Source organism: Platichthys flesus, chromosome 2 (genome assembly GCF_949316205.1).
Source record: "Platichthys flesus chromosome 2, fPlaFle2.1, whole genome shotgun sequence".
NCBI classification, from domain to species: Eukaryota; Metazoa; Chordata; class Actinopteri; order Pleuronectiformes; family Pleuronectidae; genus Platichthys; species Platichthys flesus.
This window is the reverse complement of record NC_084946.1, coordinates 15,902,794-15,916,265: the sequence shown is the minus strand read 5'-3', so window position 1 is coordinate 15,916,265 and position 13,472 is coordinate 15,902,794. Positions and strand designations below refer to the sequence as shown.

The 13,472-nt window shown below is 41.9% G+C and overlaps 1 protein-coding gene across 2 annotated transcripts in view; it reads right to left on the bottom strand.

The window, feature by feature from the left end:
- LOC133966318 (potassium voltage-gated channel subfamily B member 1-like) overlaps positions 1–13,472 on the bottom strand; it is a 34,202-nt gene that overhangs the window by 6,243 nt on the left and 14,487 nt on the right. The window lies entirely within an intron of this gene.

The following is a 13,472-nucleotide window of genomic DNA, read 5'->3' as shown; positions in this document are numbered from 1 at the left end:
ATTTTTTTGTGAGGCTCCTTTATCTTTACATTGAACTTGTAGTTGGCAACACACATTTTATTCCAAAAATAAATCTGGACAATAATCACAACAATGGAAGACCAAAGCAGTATTTAACGAGAATGGCTGATTCGGCCTGTTTGCAAGTTGCAGCGCTGAACAGTCGGGTAAGGGGAGTAGATGGCAGTGGATGACATGTGCAGAATTAGCAGCTGACTGCTCCTGAACAACACTGTGAAAGTTAAAGCCAACAGGGAGAAAAGGGAGAAATGTCATTGTGCCAAACTGGTGCGGTTTCATTTGTGAACTTAAGCTGCGTTTCAGAAATGAACAAAATATAATGATGACATTTTCTGTTGATATTACTTCACAGCCCATTCACGAAATGTCATGTCAGCACTTTGAAATAAGGTCAGAGACAATGTGATCTCTGGGGCAAAAGTCCCCCCCCCCTCTTTATGTCTTGATGCATTGCAGAGAGAGAGAGAGAGAGAGAGAGAGAGAGAGAGAGAGAGGTGTTGAAGGATGGATTAAATCCTTCATGACCCGAGGTTACAAGAAATTCCACAATGTATGACTAGTTGTCCCGAGCACACGGTACATGGTCAGTGAGCCCGGCTGACAGACTAGTGGAGACATCTGAGACACTAATGCCTAATGATATAATCTGCTGAGTACAATCGGGCCTGGTCATAGTGCTAGGGATTAAAAACGCTAGATGTTCATGGATGTTCAGATGTGCCACAACTAATATTCCTGTCCCGGAGTAAGTGTGAAATCCAAGACAAGGTCACTGTGGAGACTGTGTCCCAGGCCAGGAGTGAGCAGGATTATGCCCTGGTTCCAATCAGCGGCCATAAGCTTTTATTAATCTTGACAGGTGACTGCTTGTGCCTCTACCTTGGCCTTTAAGGAGACCGACTAAGAGCAGAGAAACGCTGCTGTGGGGCACCCAAATGGTTCTGCTGAGTGAATTAAAGGGCACACAAAAAAAAATTCTGAAATAGCCTGCCTCCTGGTCTGGTCTCCCAAGAGACCCCAAGTGATGGATGAAAACTCTCAAATACGACCCATTAGAGGAAGATTTCTTCCTCAATAATCCCACCAACAGAAAAGAACAACTAATGTCGCTGTGAAACATTAACTCTGTCCTTGTAGCAGCAACAGCTTCAACTTAGAGTGGCTATCTTTTAGTGTTTAATAGTGTGTGGGGTTCAGATTTCCAGAAACCCCACATGTGGGAGTTTCCATTTCACTGTGGGCATTGATTTAGCAGTGGCATTTCAATGGCTTGTGGGGCAGTCTGGTGGAAACCACACTGATCAGCTCAAGACTAATCTAGCTTGACACGCTGTACGGGCCGGAGCGTGGCTAATTAATTGAGCTTAACACAAAAGACAGCGCTGAAACCGAACCCATAGGTGAGTGAAGAACGGCCGGAGCGTGACCAGCTCCGCCCACCCCACCTTCTCCCCTCCCACCACGGTGTAGAGTGCCAACCTGAGGTTACAGGCCTGGGATCACACTGCGGTGACACAGATATATTGTGAGAGGAGGAAGTGACAAATCTGTGACACAGAGGAAATGAGGCTGAACCCTGCCCGAACAGAAATGTGGGATTTTCCGTGGTTAGGCAATGTAAAAGGATGTGTGTGTGATTTGTGTTTGCAAATGGAACGATTGGGAAATTAGGCGAGGGAATGTGAAAATCTTTGAATAGCCGACAGAGCAGAGCAGGAAGAGAGGAACAGACAATATGAGTGAAGTGAGTGTTTTTAATCTATATATTTTACTCTGCCGTGGGGACTTTAAGACACATGCTCTGCTTAAGAGGTTTAATGTTAGTGTTGTATTATCTCATTAGCTCTTCATGATGAGTGTGAGGTCATGAGTTCAGTGTGCCTCACTCTCTGCGTGCATAAACTAACAACAGTGGAGACGAATCTGATCAAGGCTGCTGCTACTTCTGCACAACCCTTAAACTCACTCATCTATATCAAACACAAATGCACATGCATACCCACAATACATATATATATATATATATATATTTCCTCCCAGCCTTGAAATTAGCCCCAAACCTACCTTTCCCACCGGCCAGGAGGCAGACGACTGAATATTTAATATCCTCCTAAAGTGCAAGCCAGGTGTGTGTGAATGGGGATCTCCCCAGGCCTTGGCGGACAGCAGACCCCGAGAGCCATAGCCTCGTTTCCAAACTTCTGTCACCACATAAGGTTAGCTCTGCTTCACGCTCAATTGAAGAAGGGCCGGACAGCGAAGGGCATTTTCTATAAAGTCTTTGTCGCAAGATAGTCAGAGAGGGAGCGTCACATCGGGATTACAAACTCAACAGTTACCTGTTGTGTGGCCAGATTGAGCTCATTTCTCAGGAGGGAGAGAGAAAGTTTCATGACCTCTGCCCATAGACTATAGATCGGGATGGATGAAACGTCTCTTATTTTCTTCCACTATAGAGAAATGTAACAACAATATTCCCATCTAGTGCATTTGGAGTGATCGAGGAAAGGATCCACAGTAGTGAGGTTCCTACGAGAAAAACAATGACCAATGAAATTTTGACCTTGTTTTTTTTTTTTTAGCATCAATTCACTATTTGAAGCCAAATTTACCAGAAAAAATGTATACCTGATCAGAACCTCATTAAATGGCAGAAACTATATCTTTGAGAAAATGTCATTAAATATGTGTTTTGACATTTTATTTTGGTCCATGTCCCATCCATGAACATGGCTGAGGCAGGATTAATGACCCATACCGCAGCCTGCCACCAGGTGGTGATCCAGAAGCTTTGGCTTCGTCCATCTTTATATACAGTCTATGCTTTTGACAGGTTTTCTCAACTGTGTTTTTCAACACACATAGTTATTTTTGTGTGATTAATGGTGAATCATAGAACTTTACTTATTGAAGTATTTAGAGAAATTTGGAGAGACCAGGCAGACGCCAAGCAAGAGAGAGAGAGAGAGAGAAAGAGAGAGAGAGAGAGAGAGAGAGAAAGAGAGAGATATTGAGAGAGAGAGAGTGCAGAGTGGAGTCAGATAAAGAGTGAGGGATAAAATGAAAAGAGAAATATAAAACACACAGATGACATTTGGGTCGGAGAATAAATGACTGGATGAACAAAGTGGCATTGTCACTGTGAGGAGATACATTGTTGGCGGGTATTTACTGTGTTGTGAAATGTTGATTCACTTCTGGTTCTTCCGGTTCGTTGTCATCATAACTGGGATTTGCCCTTGTCGCCACACGAGCCGAATCAATGGAGGGATTACTGTGTGTTCGACAGTGACTCACTCACAGTCAGTTCTGTGGGCATATCGGGTATAAGATGGCATCTCTAATTCTTTTATTGTACTGTGCTTCTTCATTGATTTACCAGTCAATGGTTCCTGGCCCTGTACGCTGACAGCTGACACCCTCCCCCCTGCAGAGTCTGTTGTCTCTTTGTTTTGTTCTTTTTATCAAAGGCTTCAGTTTGATAGATGGATGGAATTATTCTGTCACAAAACAAAGTGCGGAGCTGTTTCGCCACCGGACTAAATGGAGAAGCCTTGAGCTGGTGGAAGCAGGCTAACCCCCCCCCCAGGTAGTGGAAAGTTCCCCACACAGAGACAACAGTGAGGTAAAAAAACTCTCACCTGCCGCCTCATAAATAAACTACTTACAATTAATCCCATCAAATACAGTTTCCCCTGCTGTTTCAATTTCCGCTGGAAGGAGGTGATGATACTTTGGATTTTTGTAAAAACGTCTTTTGGTTTCTTTGCATTTTCAAACTTCCCTGCCCTGCTTGTAGTTCCATTACTTCAGTGTATCAATGTGTGTGTGTGCACAGAATTAGATTTGTAATTGTGTTAAAGAATTCACAGATGTGTACAGGAATCTGCAAATGTCTATTCAGAATATGTGTGTATATATCTGCAGGTACAGCAGCAATCATGTATCAGACTTTGGCTACACAGACAATACAATGGTAGCAGGATCAATAGATTGCTGGTTATGTCTTATTATGGGATGTGTTAACAGATAAAAAAATGTGAGTATCACCAGGCCAGAAACATGTGATCTGTTCCAACTCTTTCTAGAAGGGAACCTTTTAATCAATGTTAATGTTCTTTGCTGACTGAAATCTCTTTTGCATTTTCCTTAATTTTCTAAAAATAGAGCAGAACGCATCTGATATCTTAGGAATGTTTAAAGAACTCCACCAGAGTCTCAAGTTCTGTGGTTTTGAACAATGTTTATCATGTCTGTCTCTTGACTCACTGAGCAGCTTGTAAACCCTAAAATAACAGAATTGCAGAAGAAATACTGCAAGGATTCACCACACAGAGGTGGTGGAAGTCAGCCGTCATTCACTCAGGCTTTTTTATACAGCACAAATATTTTCTTACATAAATACTGAATTATTTTATTTTTATAAATAATAATGTGGAAAAGCCTGGAAATCAAAAAGCTACAGCCGTATTAAAACAAGTGTTTTAATAAGGATTTACTTTACATCCCAAGCTGGTTGGAAAACGTATAGTTACCGATTTCCCATCTGTCTCTGAACCAGGGAACCAACTCCTAAATTAACAAGACCTCCTGTGTCCTGCACAGATGTGTCCTACCCCTCATCCACTTAGTGTCACCTTGCCTAGCCACCTTTTCTGTCACACCTTTGGGCCTGTGGCGGGGAGCCTGTACCTGTCCTGTGCCACGTGACAGGGAGATGGATCACTGCGCTCGCGGCTACACACAGGGTGTATGTGTCCTTTCGGATGTGTGAAGGTGGTACTGAGGCTCACGAACACGGGGCGTTAAGTGGGTCTGCACGTGGGGGACCTCCATTAGGGAGTTTGTTTGTTTGTCTATTTTCTGCATTACAAAGAAAACATCAGGACAGTTTGCCATGGATGTGGTATGTGTCGGGAAAGACACTGGTTGTGGTTTTGGTATAGATCTGGATCAGGTAGGCAAATCCAGGGTTTATTTATTCCTTTTCACACATTTTAATCAATTCTGGAGGAAATCATTTATAAATCTATATAAGGAATAAGGGGTACTGATAATTATGTGTGTGTGAAAATTTGTTCAGCTGGATTTAATTTAAGGGGACTGTTGGGTCTTGGCTGAGATCAGTGCTGATCTAAACTTATTGTATTTAAATGGGGATGAGGATTTAAGTTAAAGGTTTGGATACTGTACATTTGTTATGTTCGTTTGAATGTAAATCCACAGAATAATGTTAAAGTAATATCAGAAATGTTTAAATGTGCAACTGGTTGCTCAGTGAAATGGGCAGTCGAGCTCCTCCTTAGGTGCCGCCGGGCGTCTGTAGAGGCCGAGTTTCTTACTTTTTGAAGGTGATTCTGGCTGATGTGGCAGAGAAAAGGTGAGAGGATGACAAAGTCACAGGGGTAACACTTTGAAAAATGAGGACAAGAAAAGAGAGAGACAGAGTGACAGATCGAGACGAGAGATTTCTCCCGTGTGGCCGACGTGGCAACCAGCGCTCTGGTCCCGTGTGTCAGTCGCCTCTGATACAACACCTGTGCTTTTACCAGCAACCTTTCACCCGCCACAGGAAACCTAGACTCTCACACATCTGGGGGGGGGACCAGTGTTATCAGGTGTACATTGAATAATGCATGCTACAAGATTAAAATAGCATCTTCTCTCCTGCTGCATGTGCTAATTATTTAAGATGTTTTAAAGAATTTAGGAGGACAACTGTCTGATATATGCTTTAGTGAACTGCTGCAGTGTAGCAGCAGCTCTCTCCCTCTGAGCCACTAATTTAATAAGGGATATAAATCAGTTTAAGCATGAAATGAGCAACTAATCCAAGATTATTAAGAGATAAAATGGCAGACACGAGCTGCTGTAATGGTGCCGCAAAGGAGGCTGATGGATCCTCATTACATTTATCACCTAAGACTATTGATTCCCAGCTCTGAATTGGTCCCTGATAACCAGAAATCCGCCTGCGGTCGTCCGCTACTTTAACATCAGTTTGCTTTTTATCTTTTTTAACTATATGGGTGTTTTTCAGGAAGTTTTAATAGAATGCAAGTATTACGTAATAATTATCACTTTTCTGTACATGAAAAAATACATTTAAATTTATTTTCTATATACTATTATACACATACTGTTGATGCATCACCCTGTAAAACATGAATTATAACTGATCCTGGGTAATTTGAGAGAAGTGGAAAGTGAATCCCTGTTTCTCTGTATTGTCCATTAAAGGCCTAAAAAAACTATTTACTACACAACATGTGTTGTCAGCAATTCAAAGCATTTGGTGTGAACATCTACAAATTTTTGATCTTGTGTTGATTGAAATCGAATATGCAGTTTTCTGGATCTGGTTCATATGAATTTGTAATGTTTTGGAAGTCCATACATAGTAATGTGCATCACAAAATGAGTGACTATAAAAATGCATTCATAATGTATATACCCTCCCATTGTACATATTCAAACATATTTTATTTTAAGAAATCACTTTTTTCAATATATATGTTTCAACTTTGATATATAATCAAAATGTGTGTTTGCTGAATTCCCCCCCCCCCCCCAAATAGCAAATATTTTTTTCATCAAGCAGCCAGTTTGTTTTAAAATAAACTGAACCTTCCATGAACTGTGTGTATCGCTCTCTGCACAGTCTGCTGAGTTTGAGAGATGGCCAGGTCTTCCTCTGTCTGAACAAGCCTGCAGCGGGAGCCTTCATTGGCTGAGGAAGCTCTCATCCAGCCTGCTGCAGAAAGGGCCCACAGCCTGCATGGCTGAACCCGACTAATGGAACAAGTACGATATCTGTGATACACAGATGTACTTTGTAAAACACAGGAGGCATTTCTATGCGGGCCTGAAGTGCCCCATACCACAAATACTCCTAGGTGTATAGCACAATCACACAATCTCCACTCAGCGAAGGCACATCACACCCAGCTGAAAACGACAAGTGCACAAAATGCGGCTTTGTTCTTAATACTCGGCTACTCGGAGCTCCAGCTGTCTGTTGTTGCTGTGGACTTTGCTCAGTAGCAGCAGAGAATGACTAAAAGGAAATAACGTATTGTGCTGATTCATCACCAACTCTCACAAAGCTGACCATTTGGCAGCAAAGTAGAAGAAAAAAGTATTCTTTCTTTTTCATCTTTTATAATGGGGTGTTCATGAAACGGATAAGTAGCAACAGAGAAAGCTACCAGGTCTTAGTGCTGTAATTGATATCAATCGGTCAAGTCAGGTCAGGTTTAATTAAGAATAAAGCAAATAGAGTAAGTAATCAGCATGAGGAGAAAGGAGAGAAGCAGGAGCCATAAGACACCAGTAGCTTGAGGTTATGACCAGATTGCAAACAGGCGTCAGGGGAGAACATTACAACAGGAAGTTCATGACCCGTCGGTCAAAGTCCGTCCGGAGATTCAATGAAAGTCACTTCAAGCTTCATGAGTCAGTAACATAAGACTGGTTAAAGCCATAGAGGCCAATAAGATGCCTTGACTGATCTGGTGTCTGCTGACCGCTAATTCATGTTAACTAATTTTCCCCAGTCTCTGGTTACCTCCCTGTGTGGCACAGCGGTGTTTACCATAAATTGGCAGGTCACATGGTTCCTGTGACATGAGTGTCAACACTGAGTGGGCTGGATTACACTGCCTGAAACAGGAGAGGCCTGGTCGCTGTAACAGCTCTACAGTTTCAGTGCTGCACATTGGATGACATTCAGGACAGATCAGTTTAATTCAAACGTACTGTACAGTATTTTAAAGGAAGAATTGAGCAAGTATTTATTCTTTTTCTTGTCAAATGTTAAATGAGAAGATACCACCCTCATCAGTCCAGTGAATATGAAGCTACAACCAGGAGACATTCAACTCAGCATAACTCCTGGTGACAGGGTCTTCCCGGACTCTGTACAAAGTTAACACAATCTGCAAAAGCGCATTAATCAATACATCTTGTTTTCTATGCACAAAATATGTTATTTGTGTAAAAATAATATTTGTTTGTCAGAGTTCTAACATGCTAATCAATGAGCTTCAGAATTGCTGCTGGGTGGATTTTGTTATTCATAGACAGAGCAAACTGTTTCCCTGTCTCCATTCACAGACTGTAAGTAAAGATGGACGACACGTCTCCACTTTGTCCTGTTGTACAAAAATCAAGCTAAAATCTATCGGGTGACACTCGTCAATCATGACACTGTATGATATATGAAAAAAAAAACAGCACTTGGACAAACATCATGTGTGGTAAGAACCACTCACAATGGTGGAAACAATTTTTTTGGCTTTGTTCACGTCCCATCAACTAACATAGAGGAGTTGTGGTTTATGACCTATACTTCAGCCAGCCACCAGGAGGCGTTCAAGATGATTTCCCTTGGCTTTTACAGGGCTGATACCATCCTATATGTTAAGCTAACAGACCGCTGGATGCAGCTTCATATCTACAGACACAGTGTACAGAACTATATCAATGGACTCGTTACACTACTGGTGATACAATCTACAGACATCAACAGACATAACTCAAACATTTTCTTTAACATAATGTTTAGCAACTTACTCTACTTCCAGTTACGAGCTGAGGTTTGATTCTGAATCTGAGGGATGTACAGTAAGTTCAGCAGAGGCAGACGGGGTGTGCCTGCAGCTTCTGTGGCACTTCCATCATCGCTAACAGAGAAGCTCTGTGTCTGTCACATCTCACCTCTCTGTCTGTGCCTGTGAAACTGCTAATACATCAAATTATCTTAACTGGTCCCAGTGTGCCAGACCCAATGCTCAGTGAAGCCATGACAACAAATTTAGCAGGTTGCAATTATAGAAAGTGCTGCGCCACTGGGTGTCTGGCAGAATCTATTTCCTCTCCCTCTCCCTCAGCGCATGTGACTATCCCGTGTCTCTCTGTCCGGGTATTTTTTTTTATTTTTATTATCAGCTGTGTGTCCAATACTCAAATTACAGTTAACACAAGAAAAATACTCTCTTATAGCAGATGCTAAGTGTAATATGAAATCATCTATTTTTTATTGTGAAGAAGTGAAACACCTGCTGTGTACCACAGTCTCCTCCTAAATGATTTAGTAAAAGTGGCAGGGAAGACCCAGGAAGACCCTGCCTGACCATCAAAACCCATGTGTGTGTGTGTGTGTGTGCGTTTGTGTGTGTGTGTGTGTGTACAGTGCATCTCATACAGCAGCGTTCAACCAGTAAATGTCTCCCTGCCCCATCTCATTCCTGTCTGACCCTGCACTACTCTGGAGGCCACAGCACTCTGACACACCCGCTCATCTTCAGTGGTAAAGTGAGGCCACAGATACATAATTCAGAAAGAGAGCGAGAGAAAAATACTGTTTGTGCGGGTGCAGGGTGTATAATATATGCAGCCGAGATGTTCGGGCCCTAAAGCACCTGGAGGCAACAGGCAGAGAAGAAACTTTTAGACCTGGCCTATTTTAATTTTAAACACCTCAATGAGTGCAAAGACAAAGTTGTGTGATAATGATCAACTACAGAAATAGCACCATGAAGCACAATGAGCTTTGTGTCCTCTATGTGGCATTTACCGGAGGAGCAATTTAGAGGGAGCTAACCTTTAAATGATGCAGCTTCATTCTGAGCTTAGAGGCCAAAGAACAACGGATTCTGTGATGTAGCCTTGAGGTGCAGGTTGGAATAGAATAAGAGCACAGAACAGGAGGGCTTGAGACTTACAGTAAACTATACCGCGCGTGTTTGTGTGTGCGTGTGTTTACAGTGACATTCGAGAACGGCACGTTTTCGGATTACGTCGAGGACAAGTGGCGTCTCCGTTGTGCTGTAATTAGAGTGACAGAGGAGCGGGTCCAGCTGTCGCGGACAACAGGGTGAACGCAAACAATATTGAGCGGCTGCACATTGACGATCAAATACAGAGCTGTGGTCCTTCATTGCAGAATGCCGCAGGATTAATGGTCCTGGTGTAAAGCCAGTGGAGGAAACACAACACAGGGAGGCTTACCCTCGCTGTCTGTCTCAAACTTCGTCCTCCTCCTCTTTTTACACCTTATTAACACTCACATGCATACGCAAACACACACATGAACTGGTAGACGCAAGCCCAGTGTGTACACAGATCATCACATGGGGAGACTGCAGCACCTTGGCGTACACAGCTCTGCTGATGGTTTCCATGGTGATGTTAGGCTTTTTATCATTTGTATAACAGACGCATGGAGGGAGGCGTTCAGAGAAACTGGAGGGAAAACAGAGAGCAGGGCACATGTGATCAGACCGAACCCCCCAGAGGAAAAACTACAGCTTGATTACTGACCGACATTAATGGTGGAAACACAGAGAAGCGACTTAAGAGAACTCACCAGCTCAGGAGATGATTTGTGCCAGTAGTTAATTATCAATAAGTTCGAGTAAAAAAACCAAAACATTCTGGATTTCATTTCTGACTATTTCAGCAAAGAAGATGCCCAAAAAAAAATTTAACAAAACTATTACAAACAAAACAGAATACTGATTGATTCATTGTTTCATTTTGCGAGCTAACACAAACAAACACTTGTGTATAAGCAAACCAGAGGAACCGCATCACAGTCTCCCTAAAGTGACGCCAAAGTCTCTTGATCGCCACCTGGTGACTGGCTGCAGTTTAGCTCATAAATCCAACCACCATGTTAATGGATGGAACATAAAATCAAATAAATCTCAAATATCTGAAGCCAAGGTGAAGATTTAAAATGTGTCTTCTATATAACCAATACATTAGTGTCATACGAGTGCCATCTAAATTTTGCCATCATAGGAAAGAGGAATGGCTGCAGCTTGTTAGCAGCTGGCATAGATCCAGCACGGACTAAAGCACTCCACTGATTACCAGTGAGGAAGGGTCGAGTTTCCTAGTTGTATAAATTGAGAATGACAGTGACGAAGATTTGCAAGTTGAAAAACAACTACATTTTCAAAGGATGAGCCCTCGTCAGGAATCAGGAGCTGAGACACTATAGGCAGAGCGAGAGAGAGAGAGAGAGAGAGATGATCTCTGGTCCGACTTGATGAGTTGAAATCAAATTGTGCCGGATGAATGATTCAAAAGTATGAAATAAAAGAACACCAGAGTCTCTAGATCTGTTGTATCTCTTTAGTTTCCTGGGCATGAAGCTGAAAGAAAGAGGCTAAACACATGTCAGACTGGTGGCTGATGCTCCACACGCTGCCTATATCCATCCAGCCTGCTGTAAACTGGCCGACAGTCAAGCACGCTGGCTCAGCCAATCACTGCCATACATGGAGATTCTGACCCCGGATTAAAACACACTCCACTGCGTCTCCTGACCCTCACTGTGCTCTCCTCAGGCTAACGTTTTTTTCGCAAACAATCTATTTTACCTCCATTAGCACCCATTCACCTGATGTAACTTCACATTCTGGTTTCTCTCCACACACACACACACACACACACACACACACACATACACAAACCCACACACACAGTCCCCGTTTCCAGGCAGACGTCACTGGGTAAACAGCACTTGTCCAATGAACAGACACAGTGCTTCCCCCTTTGAAAGAAATCAATCAGGGGAAGCAGTTTTAATTTGCAGCTGTTATCCTACCCACTACTAATCTGCCTCTTCTTCCGTGAGTGCAGCTGCCGCTCGGCCCGTCAGCCGCTGCACTGTCGAGGTTCATGTATTACAGAAAGGCTGCGGGGAGTCCGGGCGGCTACAGAGGCCGACTTCCTCTTCCTCACTGCTGGAGGCTCTGCTGTTGACCCCAGGCTTCGATAGTATTGCAGGGTGCAGGTGAATTCTGCAGGGATCTGTGATGTTACATTCACATTTTGGATTATTCCACGATATATAAAAATCACATGAGTGAAGTTACGTTTCATCCATTAATAATTTCCCTTTCAGAGTACTGTAGTATTGTAGTATATATAGTATTTCAACTCATTTAAATGTGCATTTCTCTGTCTTGTACAAATTAGTTAAAATGTTTTACTTTTTCATTACTTGTATTAAGTTTGTTGCTGTAACAAATAAAACATCCCTATAGTGGGACTATTAAAAAAATCATCTTATCTTATCTTATCTTATCCTATCCTATATTAACTTTTGTTGATCTTTATAACCAGTTGGATTTGATCCTTTTCGCCTCTTGAATGATCGTCGTCACATTTTTCTATTTGTAAACCGATTCATACTGAGTTACATATTCATGCACAAGACAACAGTGAATCTGTTAAACCTGCAATATAACAATTCACATCTTTGTCTCGCAGTAAACTCTTTGCTCACAGTGACTTTGCTCAACACCGAGAATTGCGAGCATTTCTGTAATGACTTTGTGGCATTAGACTGTGTGAGATCACACCGAGATTAAAAAGCAAATCCTTGGAGATTTGGCAACATTGATGTCAGCATTATCCTCAGAGCAAAGGTTGGACAGCCCCCTGGGATTTCCATGTAATACTGATTCTGATCTGGCCAGAGGGTTGATGAAGAGCCTCTAAATAAGGAGCCTTTTCATCTGATTTTCACGATAATAATAACATGTAAAGAAAAGTACATGGACATTTTGTCATCATCACCAGTTTGTGTCTGATGTCAATATTTGACATTTTATCATAGATAATTATGTTTGGTTTAGCTCATATTAAGTGATCCATTCACCTATCCATTACTTATACTGCCTATCCTTTAGCTGGAGCTAATCCCTGTGGACATTGGGCGAGAGGTGAGGTCCGACCTGTCCTATCACAGGACCCACATACAGAGACAAACACCCGTTCACACTCACATTCACACCATCAGTCAGTTTAGAGTCTCTTATTCACCTAAACCCTGATATAAGGTTAGAATGACTAAAATATCAAAACAGTTTCATTAGCATCACTAGGAGGTTGTTTTCATCTGTGTTTGTTGGATTGTCAGCAGAATTACATCAAAACTACAGGACAGATGCAGTTTGAGTCAGTAAAGCACTCAGTCAATTTCAATATGGATCCAGATCACAGGGCAAAACGTGGAAATCTCTTTGATCGAAACACAGACATTTAAGGGACTGATATTTATGATTGGCTGCGATTTGGTGCAGATCTCAATCAAAATCTGGATCTTGTGAATTTATATGTTGTTTTATTTCACTGTGGCTGAGGTATACAGTCTACTGAATGCGTTGTAATTTTTTTATTATAATTTAATTTAACTAATGCCATCATTAATAGAGTAAGGGCTCTGCTCTTCCTTAAACCATACAATATCATAATATCTATCCATGAATATTGAATAAGAACTGCAGATGAAATGACAAATAGATGAATATATTCATATGCCAACCAATTTTGGAAATCAAAGCTGAAAAAGAAAATCACACAGAATAGTTTTTTCACTCATTAAATGACTGAAATGTTATTAACATGTAGAATGGTAATATTCACTGCTCAAT